This window comes from Pangasianodon hypophthalmus, chromosome 27 (assembly GCF_027358585.1).
Source record: "Pangasianodon hypophthalmus isolate fPanHyp1 chromosome 27, fPanHyp1.pri, whole genome shotgun sequence".
NCBI classification, from domain to species: Eukaryota; Metazoa; Chordata; class Actinopteri; order Siluriformes; family Pangasiidae; genus Pangasianodon; species Pangasianodon hypophthalmus.
The window spans coordinates 7,936,045-7,950,832 of record NC_069736.1 but is presented as its reverse complement, the minus strand read 5'-3'; the positions used below and the strand labels follow the sequence as shown (position 1 = coordinate 7,950,832).

Genomic DNA, 14,788 nt, shown 5'->3' with positions numbered 1-14,788 from the left:
ATTTAAGACAAAGTTTGTATTTAAAAAAAATAGGAGTGCCTAAGACTTTTGCACAGTACTGTGTATGTATATCAGTGTCTAGTAGAGCCAACATGAGTTTGTCATTAAAAGGCAACAACACTGTGTTAGGAGTACTGTGTGTCACTATTTGTATTAAGGAACGCAACAGTTTTAAAAATAATCCAGAGTGCATAAAGATGAATTTGAATCAGTGTTAATAAATAGCAGATTTAAAAACTGGTTGTACTCTTTTATGTACCGAGTGAAAAACAACCAGTTTTAATAATCACTGACTTTGGACTTTGACTGTGCATGAGCACTATCACTCAAGATGGGGGTTGGAACTCACATGCCAGATATGTGCTCAGACCTCAGCACAAGATATCTGACAGAAAGAGGGTTCTGTATGTCAGGGATGGAGTAGCAATCCAAGTTGGAAATCCTCAGCAAGTTCCTAGTGAATGTTTCATCTGTTTCCGAGCCTGTGCAGAGAGAGAAAAAGCTTAAATGTCTTCATTTCAAAGCTTAACTTGCTTTTCCCATTCAGTTTGACAAATGTCTGGATTGGCACGGTTTAATTTCATTCGGCCCGGTTCCACGCTTCCTTTGCGGCGGATATTGCAGCTTTGCAAGGACATTAAGCGGCTGTGCTCTCTGATTTCGGAATTCAGAACACATTTTAGATCCCTTGCCATTTATTTATTTATTTATTTACTTATTTTATTGTTGCTGTTATTTTCTCTAACAGGTGACGGAAATCAAGTGACAGATGGCTCTTGCATGAGTCTCAGCCCAAATGCCCAGTCTGCAAATCTGTCACTGGAGAAGAGCCGGCCAAAAGAGGTCTCCCGATGAGCCGGAGTTGTTACTTCTTATCCACGCTTGCGAAACTGCCTGTCATGTACCAGTTTGGTCCTCATACTCACTGCCTTGGTTACTGAAACAAACAGAATGTGAGGGGTGAAACAATTTGCTGTAGATTTAGTGGTGAACTTACATTAAATATGATTATATTGAAATATTGTGGCGTGCTTAGTGATTATGGTGCTGTTGTGTGCCATGCTGACATCACAGAGGGACATTATTAGCACAATTACAATGGCATTTAATAGGAGAACATTTTCAGAAATCTCAACCATAAGGGAGAAAGGTTACAGCAATGTTCAGTGTCGTGTTAATGAGAAATCCAACATAGAATTAGTAGAGATCCAGAATGCAATACAGCAGAGACTCGGCTCGGCTAGTTGCCGATGGTGACAGCGGTATTAGCATCTAAGTTGAAGGTTTAGAAGCTGATCTGTTTAGATGTGTACAGTACAGATAAAGAAGTGAGAGAGCTAGACAAACTAAAGGACCAAAGTGCTGCTGAATCGCTCTCTTTAAGTTGAAGCAAAGGGTTATGCTGTGTCCGAGTTAACTTATATATGGGCGCCTCCATGTTTGTCTTTTCTTAGCAACAATCTAGCCAACTGCGATGAGTGATATATATTTTCAAAACAGCGATCTGTATAGTCGGTATTATGGATTTAACAAGTGTCTGTATTTTGATTGATCTAAACTCATTTAAAAGTAAAGAAGTGCTAATTTGTTTACTGTTGATGCTGCGAGCAGCCATGTTGAACTGATGTCACTTGCTGAACTCGGGGTTGAGGAGACCTTCCTGACTCTCCGAGTAGGAATTTGAAATTGAGAGGGAGTTTTCTTTGGTTTGGAGGTGGGAAATTCTGAGTTATGAGTTTTAGGTGAGTGCAGCATAAATCGCTCTGGCACCAGTATAAGCAGGTAGTCGAATGCATTGTGGGTAATGTCGGAATCCGATAACCAAAGTGAAAACCGAACAACATGTCACTGGAAGAAGTTTAAACTAAAAAAGTGAATTCAGAATTTCATTGTAAACAGAATCTTGGACGTCATTGAAAATCACATGTTAATTATGAAGATTAATATGTAAGTCACGCAGGGTGGATTTTGCCTTTAATGGGCTGACTCAGTCCCAGAGTACCGAGTTGTGTGTGATTGAGAAACTCGAGCCTCTCATTGGGAGCCCACTCACTCCCACTTACTGTCGATTCTGTACATGTAATGGCAAGATTGAAAAGTGAGCCTTCATTACTTTAGAGCTTTTTCTGTGAGCTTTTTTACTGCTGTGTCACAGCCATTTATACTTGCTGACTTCCAATGGCACAAAGTTGATTATGAGATTACAGTTATGATCCTTTACAGCTATCTCTGGATGTGTGTGAAGGCTAGATGACATGGAGGAAGCTCTGATGAGTGCAAGGTTTTTCACCAGCCAATTAAGATGATCTTCAGAGAGTGGCATTTGGAAACAAACAGCCATGAAGCCCTCAATCTTGAACATAATTCAATTCTGTGCAGATGGTGAGCCCCTCACAAACACATTTAGCGAGGCGCTTTGAACAAACAACAAACATTTTCCTCGAGGAAAGCCATGCCGCTTTGGCTCCCGTCTTTAAACTTTGACGCAGACCTGTAGATGTAGCAGCAAGCTGTCCCCAGCGAGAATTCTGGGCCGCAGATGGTGTAGCTTTCCCATGGGCTGATCGGAGAAGCTTTTTTCAGTTTATGGACAGAAGGCTGACACTTAGTTTTAGGGAGAGAAAGTTTACAGAAGGGTGAAGGAATCCATCCATAAATAATGAGCAGACTTCATTCCTTCCTGTTATCAGCTGATGTTTGTAGAGACCTTGGCGACATGAAATGTGTCTGCAGAGCTCAAAGATGCCAGACTGATCATTTTGGATTTTTTCAAGCTTGACTGTGCTCTGAAATGGTTGTTCTGGGAAAGCTAAACTGGAGACTCCAAGCCTTTTATGGCAAGCCTGGGGAAACCAGAAGGCTCACACACATTTAACAGGCTTGAGCTTCTGATACATAATCATAAGGCAATACTGTCTGCTTATGACCAATATCTGCCTTGGTATGAAGGGACAAACAGAAAGTCTGCTACTAAGACAATTATCTCCATTATCACTAATAACAGGTAACAGCAGTGAGTATGGGTTCTTTATAATATTCCATCAATTCATTCATAAACAAATATTATTTATATTTCTCTGGAAGGGTCACGTGATTTTTGAGGTCACGTAATTTTTTTTTGTTGCAAGATATCAAAGATCCTATTTTTTTCCCCATTTTTCCCAATTAAATTACTACTTAAATAGCATCTTAGTCTGTTAGTTTGAATAGAAAAAATATAGCAATGATAAAAAAATCCAAAATTTAAGTAAACTTTGTTTACCCATGCTTTATTAAGCTGTGGCCACTACTAAGTTATCCAGGTTCCTCGCTTTACTAATCCATGGCCATGATATAATTATCTCATTCCCACAACTCAATAAGCCTTACTATGGCCTGGCCACAAATAAGGAACATGTTTCCGCGTGTTAATAAATTGTGGCCACATATTATTTTTATTAAGGTTGGATGTCACCAACAGCACTCTGTAAATAATCTCATTTTAAATGCTCTAACATTTAAAAATCTAACTAATTATATCTATTGTTATTATTAAATGTTTAGTGAATTAAAATATGTCTTTGTTCGCTTTGACTTTATGGCTTCTTGACTGAGATATAATTGCAATAAGTAGAGCATCTACTCTAAATCTAAGCTAATCTTTATCACTCTAATTAGACTAATTACATTTGAGGTGGTTAGCATTAACATTTCAGAAACAGCCCAGTTCTTATCACTGCTAGTTTCCAAATACACATAGAAACCAAAAAGCTTTCAAGCCTGGTATTTCTTAGTGCACTGCCAATAAAATACAGTCTCCCTAAATCAATACTGATTTCATTCAGAGGCTTCTGAAGCAGGCTTTTTTAAAATTAAGCCAGAGCAGAGGCAGTTGTTTATAGACTCTATCTGGCTTTATTAATATTTGCAGAAATTGATGTGTGATATGAAATGTCATTGAAGTGTACACATGATATAAGGGGTATGAAATCTCAGTGATGATGGTTTAGTAGGTCTGGGGGTTTTCCCATGCCTAGAAGCGAGATATTCAATAGCCATGAATGGCATTTTTGGAGTGTTTCTTAATCACAGAACCTAGTGTAGGTCTCAGGTCTCTTTAAAGTCCATGCCAGATGTCTGCAGTGTGTAACTCCGCAGCGTGCACCAGATTTAATTAGGCAATTAGGAATGGGTTATTAAAGTACATCATGGTCGATCTACTGGAACTGGCCTGCTTCGGTTGACAGGAATGGGATGCAAAGACGAATGACTCAGAAAAGCATTTTGATTCTGGTGTAATTGTTTTCTTAGAAAAGTCATTATCTTTGCAGGTAGATTCTGGTTTATTGGGTAATGTACTTGGCGTTAGGTGTGTGAATCATCAGTTAGGCTACTTGTTTTAACATGCTCAATGTGATTGAAAGATTATTCACAGATTTCCATTACATTCAGGGCACTTGTTTGCAATTGCAAGTAGGTAATTGTCACAGCGATCTGCCAGTTACGGTATATGACGATGTTGAAATGCAGCCCAGGTACAGATAAATATGCAGTCATTTCAATATCATTTCAATATAAATTGAGTAATTTAAATAATATAAGTACAAAAATAAAAGTTAGGCAATTATTGTGATTTGAAAAAATAATATCAGCACATTCCTGTTTGACCTAATATGAAAGTAGCCAATTGCAGTTTGATTTCATTTAGTCCAATATTTACATTTTTCCATGCATTTCAACCATGGCACGTTCATGCAATCACTTGTTTCTGTTACAAACACAGCTTTACATGTTGTTTAAAGTTTTGCTTTATTAGTGACCTTTAGCAGCAATATTGTTTGAGTTTACGTCATGTTGCTTTTTTTTATTTTATTATATATTTTTTTAAACAGGTAATGTCAGCTATTATAAAGTCAAATAAGAGTGGCCTTAATTCATTCATTGTGAGTTTGGAAAGTATTCAGACCCCTTCACATTTTGCACACTTTATTGTGCAATAGATTTCATTTAAAATGGATTAAATAGATTTTTTGGGCCATCAACCCACACACAATAATCCATATTGACAAAGTGAAAACAAGTTTTTACAAATTTAAAAATGAAAAACTGAAATCTTTCATTTAGTAAGTGTTCAGACCCTGTGCTCAGTACTTTGGCAGCATTTACAGCTTTGAGTTTTCTTGTATATGTCTCTACAAGCTTTTGCACACCTGCATTTGGGCAGTTTCTCCTATTCCTCCTGGCAGATCCTCTCAAGTTCAGTCAGATGGATGGGGTGAGCCTGTGAACTGCCATATTCAGGTCTCTCCACAGATGTTCTATGGGGTTGAAGTCAAGGCTTTGGCTGGGCCGCTCAAGGACATTCAGAGACTTGTCCCAAAGCCACTTCAGCGTTGTCTTGGCTGTATGCTTTGGGTTGGTGCTGTGCTGAAAGATGAACCTTCGCCCCAGTCTGAGGTTGTGTGTGTTCTAGAGCAGATTATCTTCAAAGACCTCTATGTATTTTGCTAGATTCATTCTTCTCTCAATTTTGACCAGTCTCCTTGTTCCTGCCGCTGAGAAGCACCCCACTGCGTGATGCTGCCACCACCATGCTTCACTGTAGGGATAGAATTAGCCAGTTGATAAGCAATACCTGGGTGTCTCTTGGAGTTCAGCCCCAAAAGTTCTTTTTATGTCTCATCAGACCAGAGAATCTTTCCCCTTATGCTCTGTTACTGAGTTTGGCTGGACAGCCAGCTTAAGGTCCTGGTGATTCCAAACTTGTCCAAATCTTTTTCACAAAAAACATTTAAAATATTGTAGTATTGCCTGAATAGTAAGTAGAAATATTGGTTTAATACCACACATTAGTGAATATAAGAAGACACTGGATTCTAGAGGCCTAGAATCATTAGAATGTTGAATCCCAATCAGATAATGATATAGGTATATTCTGGAAAAGAAGTAATAATAATAGTCATGTTCCATCTTGTTTTGTTGACAAATGACAGAGAGATGTTTTTTTTCCAGCTTACTGACCTGCTATGAATGTTCACATGAAATCATACTGCAACGTGTAATTCATAATTGAAATAAATCTTTAGTCACCAATATAAAGCCAGAAATGCATCTAGCAAAATGATTTGATGCTAATAAAGATATGTAATTTCCAGTAATGGAAATGAGAGATTATATTATTATATATTTATAATGGATATTCTGAATGTAACAATGAATGATTGAATTCAGTTCAAGCCTCTTTTCTTTAAAGCAAAAGCAGTTTTCCTTGTGGGGACCAGCGAAATGTCCTCCCAAGGTCAAAACGGACAAATATTCCTATCCTTGTGGATACCCACATGGACACCCTGCTGGCTGGGGCTGTTTGATTTCCTATTGCTGCTCTTTACATGCCACCTTTTCCTCTTAATTGGATTTGCAGGAACAGAGCGTGACGCAATTACAGAAGCTTTAGAAAATTTGATCACCCAACAAAACAACCCGCGCGCACACACACACACACACAGAGAGCTCAGGAACATTGTGGTTTAGTCCAGCATTACTTATTACTTTATCCCTGTTAATTTAATCACAGTTTCCTTTGTGTAGGCGGATCACGAAGCCTTATTTTCAAAAGCAGTTGGGAGACATTTCAAGTTCTTATTAAGAACGGTTAATAGATGTCTCAAAAGAATCCATTTTGCATTATATAACCAGAATCCGATGCTCATTAACCTGAATGGGTTTGTACATTAGTTGAGATTCAAAGTCATAGTTAATTAGTGAACAGAAAAAAAAGTGTAAATGTAGAAAGCAGTAGTTAGATAGCATGCTCTTCAGTAATTATCCCACATTCAAACTCACTGTGTAATGTAAAAAAAAAAACCCTCTGTTAATGTGTTCCTGCAAGCAGAGAGTCTTTCAGGTCTTTGCTCACACTGCTAGGCATTTAGATGGACACCTGAATCCTCTGTGATCCCCGCCTGTCTCTGAGCATAAGTGAGCCAAGCTCATTAAAATCCCCTTTTCTGTGAGGTACTTGTGCTTGGACTGCTTGCCCACAAACTCTCACACACTCAATGGTTTAAGATCAAGCCTTGAAGTGGGGTTTGCAAGGACACAGATGGATTAACCAATTAGAGCCACTGTACAAAAACGTGTACGGTGTTTGGGTGGAGACAGACTGAATTTGCTCTACAAATTCTACGGGGAACACAGGGTAAAATATTAAAATGCTTGTAGGATACTAAAGTCACATTTGGAATATTACACATGCAGCAAACGTCCTGACGCTCTTCTTCTACTTGGAGCTTTCCGCACCAGAGAGCCCAATGGATCCCATCTGGATTTCCTAATGATTTGATCGTCCCAAAAACAGTTTATTCCCAAGTCAAGCTTTCTTCAGTAGATAATCTCAACCGGATATTGTAAACTTGTACCTAAGTACTGCTGCTGTAATCATAAAGACGGTCCTGTGCTCAATAATATACATAATATACTTTCAACACACTTAGTACTCTTTATATTTATTCTTCTACAAAGGTAGAATGAATATTTTATAATCTTACTGTTTGGTATAACCCAGAAGAGGATGACTTCTTTTTGTGTCTGGTTCCTCTGAAGATTTTTTTCCTCATGTCTTCTCAGGGAGTTTTTCCTTGCCACTGTCACCTCTGGCTTGCTCATTGGCTTGCTCTTAATCTATATTCAGATTTCTGTAACGTTTCTTTGATTTGTGGCAATGTGTATTATTAAAAGCGCTGTAGAAATAAAATTGAATTTAATTTAATGAAATACGTCAGACAGCAGAAAGAAAAGTGGCACACTTTGATTGTGAGAGTGAATATTTTATAGACTTTTTAGGTTTTTGCCCTTTCGTTTTCAAAATATTTCCTGTCCATACAAACATTTCGTAAATATCTCTATTCACATGAAATTGCAAAAACAATTTAAAAATGCTCCAATGCCAGCAAAGTAATATCACATAAGTTGTTATGTCAAACGCCTCAAGAATAATATTACAGCCATGCGCATTGAGCGGTAGATGAAGACAAAATGTGTAAAAAAAAAAAAACACTAATAGGGCAAAAGTTCGCAAGGATTCCTATGTGTGTACTGATGATGAATGGAACAATTGCTTTAGGTTACACTTGAATACAAAGTGTTCTTCTACAAAATCTGTTTGCAGTACGGTTTGTTCTGCCAGAGCAGTGGATTCAGGAGCAGTACAGTGTGTTGTCATATACTGGCACCTCCACATGAGTGTAATAATGAAATTATAAATAAAGTGAAATTAAAACTGCAGTGAGCATGTGCAGGGTGATGCTGTGACATCAGATTTTTCAAAAATGTAAGGTTTTTTCCCTATGCACACAAATACCTCGACATGTTGACCATATCTTGTGGATGGGAGGCCAAAACACAGAAAATAAACTGTTTTCAAAAATATCTATATCTGTGTATGGGTGCAGTACTGCATATTGTTAGTTATAAATCCAACTATAATCTCTTTAGAAGGCAGTCATGGATTTTGGCTCACTGGGGCTTGAATGGAAAGGCGGATTTGGCCATCTTTGGCTTTTTATTCTGATTGTTCCGAATGAGAAAATGGAACTGGAAAGTTAGGAAGTGGAAAGCCAAGCAAGACAACAGTAATGAAAAGCATGGCAGGATTTCAGCTACCTCTTGTGCTCATTTCCTTTTGTGTATTATGCAGTAAGTCTATGGAAAACAATTGAAAATAACTTAAGCTTTAAGCAAGTATTACGATATAACACTGGATCCATCCACTGTTTGCTGAAGGCTAAGTAGTTTTAATGAGGCACAGTGTGCCTGTTTGTGCATGATACAGATCCCCCTCTCTGGTTTCTTTTTATAGCTGACAGAGTAAAGAGTTGGGTGAAGTCCAAACTCCCTCAGGGCTGCCCTGAAATTCCACCATTCATCATTTATGAATCACTATTAACCACAAGTGATGTTAAAAAACCCCAGCTTTGTGTGCTCTCCAGAACGTTATCAATGGGATCCCCTGATGTGATCATTTTTAATCTTTGCCTTTATGACTGTCTATTCGGTTTAGCTGACCTCAGCCTCTAATATGTACAAAAAAAAGCGTGCACACATACAGGAACACAAAAATAAACAGTGCCTGAGGGACAGCCTGACCTATAAATAAATACCCAGTTAATGGTGATATTGTGTTGTGACAGTTGCAAGGTATCAGGTAAAAAGAGGTTGATGGGGAAATGTTGGAGAGATAGGAAGAAAGGAAAGGAAAGACAGATAGAGGATAGAACAATGATTGGTTTTGACCTGAAGGTCTTATTGACAAGGATGCTCGCAGGCAGGAGACACTATGGCTGTCTCTAGAAACACTACCTTGGATCTAAGGTTGTTGCGATATCACGCTGAGTCATGGTGTATGATTGGACGGTTACCTCACTGTTCATTTTCTTTACTCCAGTGGTTCTCTTCCATTTTGTGTCCCCCCAAAAATTTCATATACATGATTAAGAATCTTCCTAAATCATTGTACAGCTACCTCTGTTTGTAAACACAGGGGACATAGACTGCACTTTGGCTGTGTAATCTGCTACTGTTGTAAATACATTACATTGCTACATCTGCTGCCATTCAGAGTATATTTGTAACTTTATCGTACACGATGGCTATCAAACACATGAAAGAGCATGCAATTGCTGACCAGAACTAAACAAAACAACTAACTATCTTTGGCTAAGTAGTGCTAAACACTGCCATGATAGTGAGATTTCCATTCCTCACAGCTACTCTGTCTTTCAGCTGATAACAACAACATGATAAATACTGACAGTGTAGGAGATTTTGTGGGAAAACTTCTTTCATAAAAATAAACAAAAAGATTTCAGAATAAAACTTAATTTTCTATGCCAGCTTGTATGTTTTTAAATTTTTACAGTAATATCATGAAACTGTGTTTTTTAGACTATGTTGTTATAATTTCAAACAACCCTACTTGGACTATACCTGTGTAGTAATACAGTCCTTTTTTCTATCTCATTCTTCCTCCTCTAATCCCTCCACCTCCATCCCTGGGGAAAGGTAAGCTCTGGATTTGGCCTTGATCGCCTGTGTGCCTATTTTCCTCCCCCCAGGTGAACCCAGGCAGGGCTGGCTTCCTATCAGTTTTACGTCCTTCCCTGCAGGATGTGCTCAACTGCCTGTTTTCCATTGTGCTTCCAGCTTGTAATAACGCGATCGAATTGAAGTTGGCCATTAAGAGAAGCTGCATCTTCCCTGAGACAGACAGATATTGAATCTGGGTGATTCAATTAAAGACACACATGGATTAGCCATGCTGGAGAGAGTATAAGACTCGCTTCATTATACTTCCTCATAGTCTATTAAAACGGAGCAAAACTGAAAGTCTCTTGGGCTTTAGTATGTTTGTGAGGCGGCACCGTGCCAAAAGGGTGTAATAATTATAAAATGGATTTTCCATAACTCTGGTAGCACTTGCATGCTTTAGGAAACCACACAGATTGAGTTAATTAGCCTTTTCTGAACCGATAGCTGTAACTTAACCAACCCGAGGAGTGTGAGAGATATTCAGTGGGGCAGTCCAATATAACCCCTGACCACAGTATGACTCTTTGACTCTCTCATTTCATGCCTCATGGTCACGTATTAAACCATAATTGCGGAAGGTTACAGCCACTGATGAATCCTATTAAATCTGTTCTTATTATTGTGTTGAAATAGAGTTACTCTTGATGCACAGTTTACCATAACACACACTGGCATGGCATTTTGAGTGTGTGCATATGTGTGGGGTGAGCTGTGTCATCGGCGTAGTCATTAACTGAGCTAATCCACTCCTTCTGGGTTTCCTCGGCTTTAGATACTCACTCAGCCCTCAGCGACTGCCGTCCTCCCTGCTCTGCCTGTGTGTGTGTGTGTGTGTGTGTGTGTGTGTGCCAGTCACAGACCACACTGTTTTGTACATTGCCTTATTGTGAAGTCAGGTTACCTTGGTTTCTTGTGCTGTATTTGTAAAAGAGAGATAGCAGAAAGTATTGCAGAGAAGAGAGGAGGATCTTGCTTTTATTAAAGACAATGCTGAGTTGATAATAACTGTTGCTTAGCTGCCTACTCTCTGTGAGATCCACTTGTCTGTGTGTGTGTGTGTGTGTGTGTGTGTGTGTGTGTGTGTGTGTGCGTGCGCTAGGCAGAGAGAGAAGAACTGGGTCTGTAATTGTGAAATGGATTCTTAAAAGAATGTTCCAGCGTTTTTAAGGTAATATCTAGAGTATGTATATACTGTATATGTGGTGTATGTGTGATTACCATGAACAAGAATTGCTATGTTTCAAGATTTGCTATTTATAAATGACAGTCTTAGGGGAACCTGTTAATTTAATTCATTAAATGTTTGTGTGAAACACATCTTTGCAGAACACTGAATTTTTCAGTTAAACGTAGCTGTAAATTAAGCTCTAAATTTGTGTAATCTGTCCTTTTAGAGATAGGACTTTGGCATCGAAATGTGTGTATGCTGGGGCTGGGCAATATGGTGATATGGATCACATATGGATATCGTGAAGTCTTTTTTTTTTTAAACGATTTGAAATAACAGTTACAAACTTGAATGGAAGCAGCTGATTTGATGGGAAAATTCTATACTGATTCATTTTTTTGCTGGCACTTTGTTAACAAACATATTTACTGTAATATATCTTATATTTAAGAAATGTATTGTGATATGATATTTTTGTCAGTAAGCAGGGAAGTGGATCAGTTTTTACCCTGATGGTGCATGAATACCACATAACATTCAGGAACGGAATTACTTTTAACCGTATAAGGATGGGATGGCATGGTGGTGCAGCGCGAAGTATTGCCACCTCAGAGCTGCAGGGTCCCTGGTTCGATCCTGAGCTCTGATTACTGTCTGTTCTGAGTTTCGCATGTTCTGCCAATGCCCAGATGGGTTTCCTGTGGCTTCTCTGGTTTCCTTTCATATCAGTAGGGAATAGAAGTTGCTCCTAGTTGTGAATGAGTGCGTGATGCCCTCTGATGGACTGGCGTTCCACCCAGGGTGTATTCTTCATGCCCACAGGATAAAGCAGTTACTGAAGATGAATGAATGAATAAGAACGGATTTAATAAGAACTTAATTTTTAAAGTGTAACAATTGTACCTTTAGTTTTGCATTACATTATCTTGCATTTTAAACAATTATTGATGGAATTCAACAAATGCCATTTCCATTTTTCCTCAATACAAGGGTATCATACATACGCTACAGATGCAGTAGACAGAGCAGGGGTTCCCAAAGTTTTTGGACAAACCAACCCAAATGGACATTATGAATTTCCAGCAACCCCAAGGTTTGACTCTATTCCAGATTTTTAATATAGGACTATTGTAACATTTGAGAATTTGATAATATGACATATGTGTAACATACAACTAAAGGAATATTCCTTGCACTGGCTTACCATGTAGTGGGAAAGGTGAGCTTGCATTCAGGAGGTTGTCATGTCAGCGCAGGATACGGGCGTGAACTCCGATTCCCAGAATCCACCACAGCATCACAACATGGCTGATCCGGACTCCATTTCCCATCACTCACAGCCACTATCACTTTCACATTCACTTGACTGCTGATTGCACACAGTTGGACTCAATCAAGTACACACATCTACTGTAAATAGCCTGGACTCACACACACTCAGTGCGAAGTCTTGCTCTGAATTTACCTCACCATGATTCCAAGCCTTTGTATTTTGTGCTCGCTGGCTGGTTTTGATGTTCAGATTTTCTGCTTTTTGCCCTTGAAAGTCTGTTTGTATTTGGATTTGGCTATCTGTTGGAATTTTTACCATCACCCTTGTAAATCCATATTCAATAAATGCTTCGGCATACTTATGTGTTCATTAACTTGACTTTATGATCGTTATTCCACTGAGTCAGTTACTCGATGTTGTTGCGAAACTGTCGGAGGTAGATGGACAGAGAAATCTGTTCATTTTTATTTTTGAACTCCTATGCTAGTGCAGCATGTCACCAGAAATAAATAAAATAAATAAATAAATAGAATAAAACAGGCAAGCGTATACACTCTTAATTTAAATGTGACTTGTTTTACCTTTCAGAGTAGTGGCACACAATCAATTTTCATAGAACAGAACAATAAAGCAATAGAGGAAACTGTGAGTCTCTGTAAATCAAGCAAACCCATGTGGGGTCACGACCCCAAGTTGGGGAGCTGAGATAGAGATTAGGTTGATTGTTTAGTTGCTGTAGGAAGTGATCCCCTTGATTGAGGTCTATTCCATATTTCTTCTTATTACTATCAGTCTCACACAACAACTCTGCCCTCCATTCGGCTTCTCTATTTCTCTCTTTCTCACTCACAGCACCTTTATAAGTGACACTGGAAAACTTTAACTCTGACACCGCTGCCATTTTTTTATTCACATCTTCCTCCTGTCCCCAAAACATGTCACTTCTACTCATTGACTGGAATTAAAAGTGACAGACGGAAACAGAGGAACATGCCGAATCTACTAGACGAGCTGCTGGTTTATTATATTCCTGTCTTGCACAACTAAGGCAAATGAAACTGAAATACCTGGAGCAGTCCCTTTCATCATCATCTCTTTCATCCATTCAGAAGCCACAAATGATATTCGCTCCTCCTCAGGGAAAATGCTTTCACAGTTATGCGAAAGCCTCAGGACTAATACGGTTTGAAACGTTCCATTTCTTTTTGTCTCGAAACTGTTTTGAATAGCCACTCAGTGATGGCATTTTAGAGCTTAAGACATAAGACTAGCAGACTAGCAGACAGTAGCCAGAGCACTTTGCGCTTTAACATTAAAGGTCTTCCACGTTGAATTCCACGTTTGATGCAATTCAGAAGCCTGGAAGGCAGTCCAGCTGGACGTGTCCCAAACGTGTTCCAGCCACCTGTATTTCTATGGGAAATGTTTAAACCTGTTTGATTTTCAGTATAAAAGTGAAGGGAAGACATTTTTGGAGTTTTGAGTAGATTCCACTTTATGGAATTTTAGAGTTGAATACAATGCAATGTATATCGTGCTATTTACAATAAATCTCAAAACAGACATCAGTGCCTTGATCTCCAATGAGCAAGCCAAGGGTGACAGTATCATGGAATAATGCCTAGGGTGGAGTAAGGAGGAAGGAACCTTGGGAACCATTTTTCTAGTTTTCGTAAGATTCCTGGCTGCCGAATTTTGGGCAAATTGGAACTTGCTGATGGATACAGAAGAGCACCGAGTTAGATTAGCGCATTGCAGTAATGTAATCTTGAAAATGCATGAACTCAGATGTATGTTTGGACAGCCATGCTTATCTAGGGATGCCCACTGTTCAGTTACTGTCAGTGACACCTAGACTACATTTACGTTTACAGCATTCTTTATCTAAAGCATCTTACATAAGTGCTTTGTAGTCTCCAGCAAAACATATCCTCATGCTAGTGCAAATAGGTCAGGATCTAAGAATACCATCAAGCTAAAACCCTGTTAGAGAGGAGTTGGTGTATGAGTTGGTACAGCAACAGAAACGGTACAAGTTGAGTTTTCTTTTTCTTTTTTTTTAAATTGGTGCTTATTAAAAATGCTTGGTCTTTGGTTGAAGAAAGCCAGTGACTCAGCTTCATTCCACAACCTGCCAGAACAGAGACGAGTCCTCATGCATGTCTTCCATATCTTCTTGCAGAATGGTGGGTCAAGTCAAGGCGTGCTATATGTAACGACTGGAGTGTCTTCAGGTATGTGCTGGTCTGTTTTTGGCTTTGTAAGCAAGCATCAGTGGTTTA

General features: G+C 38.9%; 1 protein-coding gene across 4 annotated transcripts in view; it reads left to right on the top strand.

Moving 5' to 3' along the window:
• The window catches only part of camkk1a (calcium/calmodulin-dependent protein kinase kinase 1, alpha a), a 97,396-nt gene that overhangs the window by 15,166 nt on the left and 67,442 nt on the right, over positions 1-14,788 (top strand). Inside the window, exon 2 of one of the 4 annotated variants that reach the window (XM_053230260.1) lies at positions 14,689-14,740. The exons of the other annotated variants lie outside the window; for them this stretch is intronic. The gene's annotated coding sequence lies outside the window, so the exon portion shown is untranslated. The remainder of the gene's footprint in view (positions 1-14,688; positions 14,741-14,788) is intronic. 4 annotated transcript variants of the gene reach the window in all.